The sequence below is a fragment of the Pongo abelii genome, chromosome 2 (genome assembly GCF_028885655.2).
Source record: "Pongo abelii isolate AG06213 chromosome 2, NHGRI_mPonAbe1-v2.0_pri, whole genome shotgun sequence".
NCBI lineage: Eukaryota > Metazoa > Chordata > Mammalia > Primates > Hominidae > Pongo > Pongo abelii.
The window spans coordinates 161911418-161925475 of record NC_085928.1 but is presented as its reverse complement, the minus strand read 5'-3'; the positions used below and the strand labels follow the sequence as shown (position 1 = coordinate 161925475).

At 33.2% G+C, this 14058-nt stretch overlaps 1 protein-coding gene across 2 annotated transcripts in view; it reads right to left on the bottom strand.

The window, feature by feature from the left end:
- The window catches only part of MBNL1 (muscleblind like splicing regulator 1), a 218437-nt gene extending 213730 nt beyond the window's left edge, over positions 1-4707 (bottom strand). For both annotated transcript variants that reach the window (XM_054552851.2, XM_054552855.2), the window contains exon 1: positions 4588-4707. The gene's annotated coding sequence lies outside the window, so the exon portion shown is untranslated. The remainder of the gene's footprint in view (positions 1-4587) is intronic.
- Between the last annotated feature and the right edge of the window lie 9351 nt (positions 4708-14058).

Below are 14058 nucleotides of genomic sequence, written 5' to 3'. Positions count from 1 at the left end.
ATGACATTCAAGAGATCTATTGTACAACATAGTGACTATAATTAATAGCAATGTATTCTATTCCTAAATATTGCTAAGAGATTATATTTTAAATGTTTTCCCCACAAAAAGGATTTGAGTAATGCATATATTAGTTCAATTGATCCATTATACATTTAGCCACCACGTATAAATGTTTTAAAACATGCTTTACACAAGAAAAATAAACAATTTTTAGTTATCATTTAAGAATAATACATTTTAAAAAGACAAGACAACTAAGTGTGATAATTGACTCCAGACTGGGTGATTTACTGGAGAGGAAATATTTAAAAAGATATTATTTGATAAACAGCAAAATTGGAACATGGACAAATAATTAGATAAAAGTAGTGTAGCTATGTAAATCTATGAAGTAGATAATTGGATGTAACCATTATATAAGAGATTATCTCTATTCTTGGAAAATTCAGACTGAAAGGCCTTGCTTGTTATGTGTGACTTACTCTTAAGTTGTTCAGAAAAAAATTATGATCATAGAAAAATATAAAGAAAAAAACGAGAGCACGTTATAAAGCAAATGGGATAAAATATTTAAGCAAATCTAGGTAAAGATATAAGGGGTTCATTATACTTTTTTATTTTTACAACTTTTATGAGCTTCCAATTATTTCTAAATAAGATGTTTTAAAGTAGGTGAAGTGTAACAAGAGTTTCTGGTGAGCATTTAAGAAAACTCACTGCCATCAGATATGATTGTATTTTATTCAGAAGGCTGCCTAATTGCATAGAAAATGTTTTTGCTGCTCCTCCAATTCAGCTATATTCACCTACATAGAACGAGAATAAAAGCAACCTACTTAAAATTTTTCTCTTTTGCAAAAAGAAAATAAATTGAATTAAAGTACACTTTTAAAAATTTTACTTATTTTTTCAAAATCACAACTGTGGTGATTTTTCTCAAAATCATATTACAATTTATTTTTTCCCAAGGTGAGAAAAATTTTGAGAATGTGATAACCACTACATATTAAAAAAAAACTAAAGGCTCATGATGAAATATCTGTAAAGTAGAATAATAATGAGGTATGAAATTTTATACTGGTTCATGGAGCAACACCAATAGACTAACTTCATTCTTCATCTGCTTTCCAAGGTTCCAATATTAAAGAATGATTCTAATGACATTTTTATTTAAATTTGGATTTGAATATGCAAATCTGGTATTTTCCCCCATAATATTAAAAGTAAAAAAATTAAATAAAAAGTTAAAACCTATATTTAGAAAAGGTATATAAAGATAAAAATAAAACTGGAAGGCATTTTAAAAACATTAAATCTAAGTGCCTAATTTTAGTTAATAAGAAATGATAAAAAGCATCAATGATGTCAGACAAATAACAGAACTACACTAATTCTCAAATAACAAGTTACATTTTAAAGATTAAAAATTAATGAACAGTGGTTTTATTTTCTACAATGCAGATATGTAAATTAGATCCCATTTCATTTTTTTTTAATGGAAATATTCAGAAATATAAAATGGCTTACCCTTATTCTTTGTATCTGTAAAAGGTATTTTCTTTTCACGTGTCATGAAAATGATACATATTTTATCATACAGAGCTCATGTACTGCCATAGCTCATATTTTTGCAATCATAAAAATTTCTTATTTATTTAGCATATTTTAATTATATGTGAATATGCAAATATAGCAATCATTTGGAATTTACATTTATTAAAAACAAATAGAAAGTCAACAAACACAGGAGGGCACAAATTTTCTTTTAAATGGCTGAAATACCCACATTATCTGGGATACAAAGATTTTTGTTTTTCAATAACAGGTCATGTCTCTGAGTTTGCACCCAAACTGTAATCTTTCTTTCAGGCAACAAACTTTCTTCTCTTTATTCTTGCAAATGGAAAAATGGCCAAAAGAAGAGGAAACAAAACAACTAAACAAAAACTAAATGTTTCAATGTTCTTTTGGAAGTTTAGTAATTTATGTCAAAAACAAATAGCACTGTTATTCCTAAATGTAATTATTATTTGAAAAATAATATATGTTTATTTGTTGGAGTGGGATAGAGCCCTCTATAAGCAAATCATTCTTTTCTATTTCTATAGATGAGCAACTTTGGGAAGGTCATCTTGTGAAGGAGGAGGAGAACATCCATTTAACTGTGAGATTAGCAGCATCAACCACGGAACCAATAGTTTAATAGACCCCCAAGAAGATCATCCACTTCACACAGTCAAACTATGTCTTATTAAGACAGAGACCAAATTTTACAATACTGTATACAGCAGTCATCCAGTCTCAACTTTTATTAGATTCAATGAAAGCTTCTTAGATAATCATGTCACATAAACATAATCTACTAAAACACAGTAAAATATATACTACAGCTCAGAAGTTAAAATTAAATTTTCCAGTAATAAATTATATATTGTATTTATTTATGATGAATAAACAATAATATTAAATAATTAATATTAAATATTTGTTAATATTTATTTACTATTAATATTATCATGGAAACTCAGATGAGCACTCATTTTTTTCTTATGTAAAGACAATTTTATCAAAGAGAGAACAACTTAAAAACTTATTTTCCATAATCTAGAACTAGGATGTTCATTCAGACTTTATTAATTATTGACAACAACAACAACAATGAATCTGTCTTGCCAGAAAGATAATATCTTCTCTGCTGCTTTAGCCTTCATTTGCTGTTCTGAATTACACTTATGACCAACTTATATTGTAATCTTCTTGGGCTATGTTTCCTTGTGATTGTTAGCCATTATATTAGTATATTAGTATAATATTAATATATTAGTATATTACCATACTACATATGACACTTAATAGCTCATGATATCAGAATATCTCATAGTTAAAATTGTGGACATTTGAACTTCTGATGGAAGTAGTTGTGTTTATTTTTAAGGTTTCTTTATTTTTATATTTTTAGAGACAGAATCTGGCTCTGTCACTTAGGCTGGAGTGTAGTGATGCAATCACAGCTCACTGCAGCCTTGATCTTCTGACTTAAGCCATTCTCTTGACTCAGCCTCCAAAGTAGCTGGGACTACAGGCTTGAGCCCCCAGACCTGACAAGCAGTTGTGTTTAATTAGTGTGTGATAAAGATGAAGACACACAATTGTAACGGATTTCTCACAACCGTCAATTTTAAAATTTTCATCGAGTTAAGTATGTCAAATTTGATTCAACAATTCACATCTGAGTTTGTAACACTAACAATCTGCTTTCCTTCTCCCTATAATAAGAAGACAGCAACTATTGGTGTAGTACATGAAAATAGGTAAAACAAACAAACCAAAAAAAACCAACTAGGTACTAGGTAACATACTAGAACCAGTAATAACAGCATCATTTACCAAAATTTATCAAAAATTAAATCTATTAATTGATGGAATAATGTGGACTTTCTTTTTTGGAAGCCATGAGATCAGTCTAATTTTTTCAAACCAAACTAAGAAAGCTTCAAATACATCTTGGGATATTTACACTTACCAAATCTCACACGGTAAATGTGTGATGTATGAAACTTTCTCAAAACGATTCAGTTATGAAAATGCTCAGAGGCAAACTCTTCAAACCTCCATTTGTATATATAGCCAGAGTAGTTCACTTAAACCGATTTTTCTTTTCAAAGCTGTATTAAACACTCCTTAATGTTTTTACCAAAGTATAAAGAAACCAACAGCTTTTAAAAGGAAGATTTAAAAATTGCTATATTATGAATATGATTGTATTAAATACAGTTAATATGTGTAGGTATTATTCTAGATTAGTGCAAATGAGAATAAAAGTTTCTAGGATCTAGATTATTTTAGAATTTCACTAATAAGATCAGTTTCAGTTTAGTTTGATTTCCAATTATCAATCCAAATGTCTTACTTTGTTTTCATTCTTACTATATTTTAAGCATTATAAATACAAATTAAACTTATTTAGAAAACAATACATTTTAAAAATTAGATTTGCATATTTCATTTAAAATTTTAAGTCATGCTATCTACACTACAAATTAATTTTTCTAAACAAATACCATCATAAAGTGATGATATAAAAATAATACTGAAATGTCATATTTTAAGTGATACAATATATTTTCACAGTGGGTAAAAACAAATGTAAGAATGCTTTTTTCTGGAAAGTGCTCAACTAATAATATGCAAAATGAACAAAAGTATATCTGTGAGAGAATATTAGAAATAATCTAGAGCTGGGAAAGAAGAAAAGTTATCAAATTTGTTAATAATCCAAATGCCTCTTCAGCACTAAATTGTGTGCAAAATTACAAATACACAAGAAAGATAACATTTTATTTTGCAGGTAAAATAGTTTGAAGATCAATGAAGACTTTAAATTTTTCTAAGTTTTTAAAAGCTTGTATGTGAAGTTGAAGCTTTGTAAATGTATTAAACTTTTTATTTAAAATGTCGGTTACTTACTTGAAAGAGGTATCAGGTTTATCTAATCTACACTGTAATGTGGTCAGCATTTAAATTGTTGCTATATAAATAGCAATCCAAATAATAAAATGAAAAATAGCAAATAATTGTTCTTACCTCTATGCTTAGTTATAGTTGCTTGTTAAGCTGCTTCACGGGTTGAGACAAACTACCAGCACTTCAAAGAGCTCGGTTCTCTGCTCAACTCTCTTCTCTAGTTACATTATTTTTTTTCCTCTGCAAAAAGATAGTGCACCAAAAGAGGAAGTTATGAAATAACAGTCATTATGCTTTATCCATTTTATGGGGCATGGAAAATTATTCATAAAGCTTACACTTGAAATCACAGCAACAGGCTATAATTGGTGCCTGTACACATATATAATTAAAGTATACGCATGTTTATATGTGTAAGCAAATTTTAGAAAAGTTAAGCTATTGAAACCTATAGTTGGCCTGGCGCGGTGGCTTACGCCTGTAATCCCAGCACTTTGGGAGGCCGAAGCGGGCGGAATACCTGAGGTCAGGAGTTCAAGACCAGCCTGGCCAACATGGTGAAACTCCGTCTCTACTAAAAATACAAAAGTTAGCCTGGCATGGTGGCAGGCGTCTGAATCCCACCTACTCAGGAGACTGAGGCAGGAGAATCGCTTGAACTCAGGAGGCGGAGGTTGCAGTGAGCTGAGATCGCAGCCATTGCACTCCAGGCTGGGAGACACAGTGAGACTCCGTTTCAAAAAAAAAAAAAGAAAAGAAAAGAAACGTGTACTTGATTAAGTAGTGCTCATTTACATAAGGAAACATCTCCTGTGTGGCTCAATGATCACAGAAAATATTTCTCTATGCAGAAGAAAACTGTCCAGCTGATATATGGGAATAAACTTGCTTTTACAAATCTAATTAATTTAAAGTCTTTGAAGTATGACCCAAATGCCAGTCTGACTACAGGCATCTTACTAAAGGAAGAAAAAAAAAAAAACCTCCAGTAAACAGGCATTTTCCTGGAATTTGGGTAGTGGTTTTTTACCTACAAGTCTCAAACTTCCTTTCTCATGAATAGTTGCCTGTTACATATAGATAAAGCACTGCAAAACTGAAACTGTTACTTACACATGAACTATGGTCTTTCACTACTTCAGCTACAAGAGTAAAAAACAGGTGCAGAGGTGCAGATCCTGCAAAACTGAACATTTAGCTGGCTAAGTTTCTTACAGGTTGGAGTAGTAAATGAGAATATTTAAAGGACAGTAGGGACAATGGTTGAAAAAAGACATAAAAAAGTTGATCAAAGCAAGTACTACTGCCAACTTCAAATAAAAGGATATATACAAATATATTTATCATGGGTTTAGGTTGCCAGATAATAGAAGCCAATGTGTAGCTTCATTTTTTATGTGTGGCAGTTGCTCCCAACCTCCCTCGCTCATTGGGGAAGAAGGAGATGGATTGCAAGCGCAATACAGTAATTATGCAAACCTCCACATGTTGCAAGAACCACTTTCTGGACTTTAGAAGCTGTCACTACACCACACTCTTTGCTTTTTATTTAACCTTATGTCCAAAGAGGCATTAAATTTAGAGTAATTAGACTGGGCACAGTGGCTCACGCCTGTAATCCCAGCACTTTGGGAGGCCGAGGTGGGTGGATCACTTGAGGTCAGGAGTTCGAGATCAGCCTGGCCAACATGGTGAAACCCCATCTCTACTAAAAAAAATACAAAAATTAGCCAGGCACGTTGGCAGGCCCCTGTAATTCCAGCTACCCAGAAGGCTGAGGTAGGAGAATCCCTTGAACCTGAGAGGCAGAGTTTGCAGTGAGCCGGGATCCTGCCACTGCACTCCAGCCTCGGCCACAGGGTGAGACTCCATCTCAAAAACAAACAAACAAAGAGTAATTAGGAGATGATTAGAAACTGAAATATTTTCCATTTCACCTAAACTCATACTTAATGTGAGTTTGCAGGAAGTTAAATAAACCAAATGAAGAAAGCTGCCCCTTCCAAAAAAACACACCAAAAACACAAACAAATAAACGAACAAAACCCCAGTATGTCATCGATATCAAATTTTATTTGAATTCTTTTGTGAACTACTTATAAGGAAATCCCTTATAAGATTGTTGTTGATGTGATTAAAATTGCTTAGATTCTATGTGTTTAGACAAATTTTAAATATTATTGTATTTGGGTATCATTATATAAAACACTAGGCTTATCAGTCCCCAAAGACCCAGTCACACTCTGGAAGCATAGTCCTCAATGTCTGCTGTAATTTTAATGTATTTTCTCAATATTTGTGTACCTTTTGCCTGAATAGTGGATGTATATCTCTACTTCTTCTCTAATGATCCCTTCCAGGCTGATAAATATGCTCAAGTTTTCTTCCATATTAGAAACTCCTCCTCTGACTGACTTGTCATATTACTTTCTTTTCCTTCATCAGAACTTTTTGAGAAAGTTGCCCACATTGACTTGAGCCCTTATATCTTTTTTGTATGTGTGTATGGTAGAATATATTTAACAAAATTTACCATTTGAACCATTTTTAAATGTACAGTTCAGAGGCATTAAGTACATTCTCACTGTTAGGCAACCATCACCACCAACTATGTCCAGAACTTTCTCATTCTTCTAGACCGAAACTCTGTACCTATTAAACAATAACTGAATGTTCCTTCCTGCCCTCAATCTGGCAACCACCATTCTACTTTCTATCTCTATGAATTTGATTACACTAGGTACTTCATATGAATGGAACCATATGACATTTGTCCATTTGTGTCTGGCTTATTTCACTTAGGTTCATCAAAGTTGCAGCATGTGTCAGAATTTCCTTCCTTCTTAAAGCTGAATAATTTTCTATTGTATATATATACCACATTTGTTTCCTATTTATCAGATGATGGACACTTGAGTTGTTTCTATCTTTGGCTATTGAGAATAATGCTGCTATAAACATGGGTGTGCAAATATCTGTTTGAATCTTTGCTTTCATTTTTTTTTGTATATACACCCAGAAGTGGAATTGAATCATACTGTAATTTTATATTTACTTTTTTAGGAACCACCATACTAAGTCCACCTATCTTTCTCACATTTCTTCCTTCTGCATGGGTTTCCGCTTCCTCCTATTTATCAAGACTCTTGCCAAAATCACCAGTGATCTCCCTGTTACCAAATCCAAAATCCAAAAGCCCTCTTACTTGACCTGTTTTCAGCACATGCCAATGTTGACCACTTCCTCCTCCAGGAAATGTTCTCTGTCTTTCAGTTCTTGACTTCACTCTCACCTTCTGATTATGTAGCAACTTCTCTGATTTATTTATGAGTCTTTAACTCTGCTTCTCTAGTAAACGTTGCCACTTCTCAGGATTCTGTCCTGGGCTTGCTCTCCTTACCCGACAATCTCAGTATCCTTGCATGGTTTTAATTGGCAAATACTGATTGCTCCCAAATCTCTGTTTCCAACCGAGTTATCTCCCTAGAAAAGTTTTCACCAATGCAAAATATAAAATCATTTCTACTTGCAATGTACAGAAAAGAGTCTGCATAGAGGCCCTAAGATAAGCCTCAATTAATTTTTCAATTCTACTATTGTTTAAACTTCAGCAGGTCAGGGATTATTTTTGAGCCCTATTTCCTCACCTGTAAATGGGGCCTTAAATGACCACCTAAGATGGTTACTGGAAGTATAAAACAAAGACTACTTAAATACTTTCTTATGTTTATAGTATTAAAAATAAAGTTAAAGCAAAAGTCCATTTTAATTCCTTCTAACATGATTCTTCTCCATAGAAATAAGTAATACTATCAGTTTGATGTGTATACTTGCTTAACTATTTCCTATATAATTACCTGTAAGACATATAAGGAGTTAAATAATTTTGTGGGGTTTTAATGTAAATAACATCACACTGTATGTTCTTCACTGTGACTTTTAAAAAACTTAATATAGCTTGAAGGTATCCCAAGACATACTTTTGAACGGATTCATATATATCTAATTCCCTTACTGATTGAATTTGTGTTACTCTTCACAGCTAAAAATAATGTGATCAGTTGAGCATTTTAAATGTCTCTTTAAAAGTAGTACAAGTCTTTATCTGAGGTAGACACAGGAAAGTAGAATTGTTAGATCAGAAGGCATATACATTTAAAGTGTTAATAATTGTCACTGCCAAATTGCCCAGTCAAAAAAGGTTTGACTCCGACATTTCCTGTTTTTTTATGCGATTGCCAGTATTTGCTTTAATTAAACTTTTAAAGATTTGCCAATCTGATGGACAAGAAAATGGAGTCTTAATATTTTTATTTTGCTTTTCCCTGATTACTGTGGATATTGAACACATATTAATGTTGTATCCTCCTTTACAATTCCAGTTTTGTGAACTACCTGTTAATTCATTCCAAACTTTTCTTTTTATTTTATCTCATTATTATTTTTTTTACCTGATCACCTACTACTAGGACCAAACATTTCTTTATTGCATAATTGTCAACTTTTTATTGATATGTAGGATTATAAGTACATTCTGTTTGAATGCATTGCAATAATTTTTCTTTTTTGGTGATAGTCCATTCTCCCCATCCTCCATTTTAGGGCTTTTCATGCTGGCTATGGTAACCTCTTGAGATGACCCTAATATTCTCTGATAATGTCTTTGATTTCTGGCACAAGATAGCCCGGTTCATTTTGTGTATTTCTTGCCCCAGAACTGAAATCAGTCATTTATCTAAAGCACCTTCATTGCTTTTGGTAGACAGAGATTTTTGAGATCACCATCTAAACCTTAGTAGTGCTTATTGTTATTGGGTTATTAATAGCATTTGGAATAAACTCAGTCAACACATTGTTAGTTTCTTCTATGTGCCAAGCAGTATATAATTGCAAGAAAAAATATATTTAAACATGTATTAGGAGTTTATATATGAACATGTTACATCATATATTGCATTAAAAATAGTTTACGATTAATATATCTAATACACAAAAATACCTTCTTTTTAAATACAATTCGGGCACTATTTTCTTATGAAAGGATATTTTGATAAAGGTAACAATACAGTAATAATCACATTTTGCATTTAGAACTTTCAAAATACCCTTCCAAAGAAATTTCAAAAACCATGCAGATTAGAAAAATATTAAAGTTTTCATATTTCTCATTATCTTCCTTCTCATTTACCATTTTAATCCTAAATCGGCTTTCTTCTTCTTTTTTTTAAATTTTGCTATTATGTGCCTATCACATAGAAGAAAATAAGCATCTGTGCATATGTCTCTGGAAACAGATTTCAAGTAAAATAAAATAAATATATTTATGGTTTTAACCACTATTTCTTTCTCAAGGCATATTTTCATGGCCACTTTAAAACTACTGAAGTAGCAATATTTCAACTGCTCTTTTCATAGCTCAGTGGTGACAGAAATATTTCTGGTTCACTGATTTTGTTTTTTACTTATTAAGAGAATGGCTTAAATATTTTAACATTCTTTTTTTTGCACAGTTAAAGAATTGAAGAGGAAAGCATAGTCTGATTATTTTCAAGTATCTCTGACCCTTAGTTTCCTTATATATAAAAGTGGGTGATAATACCAACTCCACTGGGGTACTGTGAGGATTAATTGAATATCATAGGTACAGGGCCAAGAAGACCATGCTTCCTGAGAACGATGGTGATGAGCATTTTCAAACCTGATTTGTGAATGAATAGTTGGACAAAAATATTCTTCTAATTTTTGAATATATTTATTTGAAAACATAGCAAAGGTTAACAAATTAAATCACATCTAGTTGTATATTTATATTACATTGATTGTGTTTACTAAGAAAAATGAACTTTAAAAAACTAGGAATATAGGAGGTTTATGGAGAGTCATTCATTCAATATTTTGTATCTGCTATATGTAAGGAGTTATGATAGGGACTGGGAATACAAATGAATTCCAGCTAACTTTGGCTAATGGATGGATCAGCATGATATAGAGAAGAGAGAACTTGGAGTGCTTGTTTGTATCTCCTTTACGCTGCCAGGGCATGGTTTTGGAAGTGTCTGTATCCCTCCACCTACAGCCACAGCTACTCTCTGTCTTTCTCAGTCTCAGCTATTAGCTATTACTAGGTTCCAATATCATGATTCTTCCTTGCCTTTCAGGTCTAGGGGTGGTAATCCAATTAGCAATTCCCGCCATTGCTCATATCTGCCAAACCTCGTTTACTACTAATCATGGCAACACCTCTAAATACTCCCTTCATTAAACTACATGAAATCGATCATTTAAAATATACCACTTCAAGCAGACATTGCTCAAGATTTACATTAGTCCTTGTTGGGCACAGTGGTGTGCACCTGTAGTCCTAGCTACTTGGGAAGCTGAAGCTGGGGGATCACTTGAACCCAGGAGTTCAAGTCCAGCCTGAGCAAGAAAACAAGGTTCTAAAGGGGAAAAAGCAAGGTTAAAAAAATATACATTAGTCCTGTCATACAATTAAATTATACACTTTAATTGGAAACTGATCTGCTAGAAGGTGTACCGTTTCAGAGGAAACACAAAGGAGAGTTATAGAACATGTCATAGGCTAGCCAAATCAAGAATTGGTTCAGAAAGTGTAATGATTGAATTGACACTTGAGGATGAGTAGGACTTCATGGGTGTTTGAAAGGGGAGGGAACAAATTGGAAAAGGCATGAAAGTCAGAGAAACAGAATCATATTCACGGAGCTACATGTAATATCCTATTTGGGAGGCATAAACTAGAAGGGTTGGGCATGGGGTGGTGAAGGAGCACAACAGATGAAGCCAGAGAGAAAGGGGCTTCAGAAAATGAAGGGTGTTGTAAGGAACAGTGTCTTTTTTTTTTTTTTTTTTTTTTTGAGACTGAGTTTCACTCTTGTAGCCCAGGCTAGAGTGCAATGGCGCAATCTCGGCTAACTGCAACCTCCGCCTCCTGGGTTCAAGCGATTTTCCTGCCTCAGCCTCCCGAGTAGCTGGGATTACAGGCGCCCACAACCACGCCTAGTTAATTTTTGTATTTTAGTAGAGATGGGGTTTCATTACGTTGACCAGGCGTCTTATATGTCTTCCGAAGAAGAAGAAGAAAAAACTTCTAGTGTGAACAATCAGTTTTTTTGGGTGTCTGTGCTTTTTCCTACCCATTAATGATTCTCTTTCTTCTGGTGACAAGTTGTCACGATTTTTCTCTGAGAAACAGGCCCTTCTTTGGTATCACTGCATGTGAGGTGAGTGGCATCAATTTCCTCCTACACCAACATTGGTGTAAGCATATGACCAATGTCTGGGAAATAAGTTTAATTGTTTTCCTTTGACACAGTGATTGGTTCAAAGAGGAGCGTGTAATTCAAGCCAGCCAATAAGACTTACCTATGGAAATTTGAAGCTCTGCTTTTGCTGGGATTGGCTAGCTGTAAGAATTATATAAGCCTAAAACTGGGGACTACTGTGAGGAGAAAACCAGCCAAAGAATGAAGCCAACAGACAGGAAGGTAGACCTGAGGGAAAGTGAGAAGAGGAAGAGAGTTCTGATGACATCATCAGAGTCTGTGACTCCATCTATGCCTGAATCCGTCTTCCGCTTGTTTTCATTAACTAAGCCAATAAATTCTTTCTTTTTTCTATAACCAGTTTGAATTAAACTTCTGTCACTTGCAACCAAAAGTCTTTTATAACAGGGAGGAAATCTGGAGGAAAGGGAATGTTTTATTTGAAGTGTAGAATGTTAAGAAAAGCAGGCTTTTTTATTGTCCTTAGACTAGCATTGTCTAAGAAAAACATAATGCAAACCATATATATCATTAAAAATATTCTAGTCTCTACCTTAAAGAGAAAGAGGTGAAATAAATTTTAATAAAAAATTTTATTTAACCCAATATATAAAAAATGTTACCATTCAAATATGCAGCAATATAGAAAATCAAAGTTTCCCTTTTTAAATTTAAATTTAATTGATTAAATATAATTAAAAATTCCGTTCTCAATGGCATGATCATTTCTCACTGTAGCCTCAACCTCTCAGGCTCAAGCGATCCTCTTGCCTCTCCCTCCCAAGTAGCTGGGACTACAAGTGTGCAACATCATGCCAGGCTTATTTATTTATTTGTTTATTTATTTGTTGAGATAGGGGTCTCACTATGTTGCTCAGGCTGGATATTTGATATTTTTTGAACAAAGAAATAATGGAAGCAAAACAATGCTTTTATAAAAATAATCTGACAGCTCCAGTATCTTTAAATCTTTCCTGATATCCCAGTCAAATTAATGCCTTTCTCTATAATCCTCTCACGTGAAGTCATAAGGACACATGCCAGGTTCCTCAGGGTCAGAAATGCTTAGTCATTTAGAGTGCAGCAGCCATAGAAATAACTCACGAGGAGCAGGATTCTCTCAAGACCTAGCCCACCCATTCTTTTGTCCCTGATAGGATTTGGAACATCCCCATAGCATTAAGTGGCATTGGCTTTCTGATTTCTACTTCTAGATCATCCGGGACAGTAGAAGACTGGAGTCAAATGTAAGATGCATGAATGATTAATAATACTTTTTCAAATGTATTCATTAACTAAAAGACCAATCCTGGTTTGAGACATGTTCAAACAGGAAAACAAAGTCTTAGAGTCAAGAAAATATACTATCTACTCTCTGCTCCAAAGGAGGAAAGTATGCTTCATTTTGTTGTTGTCCCATCTCAGTTCTTTGGCATATTAGGTACTGAAAAAAAAATTGTTTAATGGAGCTAGTGAATTATAAAATACAAATAATAGTCTTTCTAATCTTCTTGGATAAATAATATAAAATAAAATAGAATTCTTTAAAAGTAGTCTTCCATTTTAAATCTATTTAACATCTTTTAATAACTTTTTAAATTAAAATTTTCTGATCAACACTCCATTTTCTTTCTATTTTTTTATAAATGTGAAATTATTTAAAGATATAATACTTCTTACCTAGAACATTAATTACAATTTTAATCAAATGATATTGTAAGTTCCAAGAGTCTTTATGTCCTAGCAAATGGATTACATAAACAGAAAACTTTTTTTGTGAGAAACACCCTTTTCTGTAAGAACATTTCAAATTCCTGAGCAGAGGCATTTTATATAGTTAAGTAAACATTTTTTTGTTTCTGCCAACTGGATGAGGGCTATGTTTATTATTTCTATAGTGAAACAAAAAAGGATATGTTTTCCTTCAACAGCATGAAACCAGTACAAGAGAAGAACATGTTTCTAAACGGGGGGCAGGTCAGAAAAAAGTCCCAAGAGGGAAGTTGCTGGGTACTGGCCATGTCTAGCCATGGAGAAGGTAATGCAACAGCCATCAGTGGTGGCCTCAGCAAATGAGATAGTTGCAGCCACTTTTGTAACAAGGGCACCAGGGAACAATGGAGCAATTAGTGTTGGGAGGTCTCATAAAATGATACATTGACTTCATTTATTTGCTTTTTCTTTGTAGTTATGATGAGATACATATTTGGAAATGTGGAATCCACAGTTTGTGGAACTGTTAATCATCAGTAAGGGAAGTGGTATTTCTTAGGAAGAATTTAATCTCTGGTTTTTGGAGGTAGTA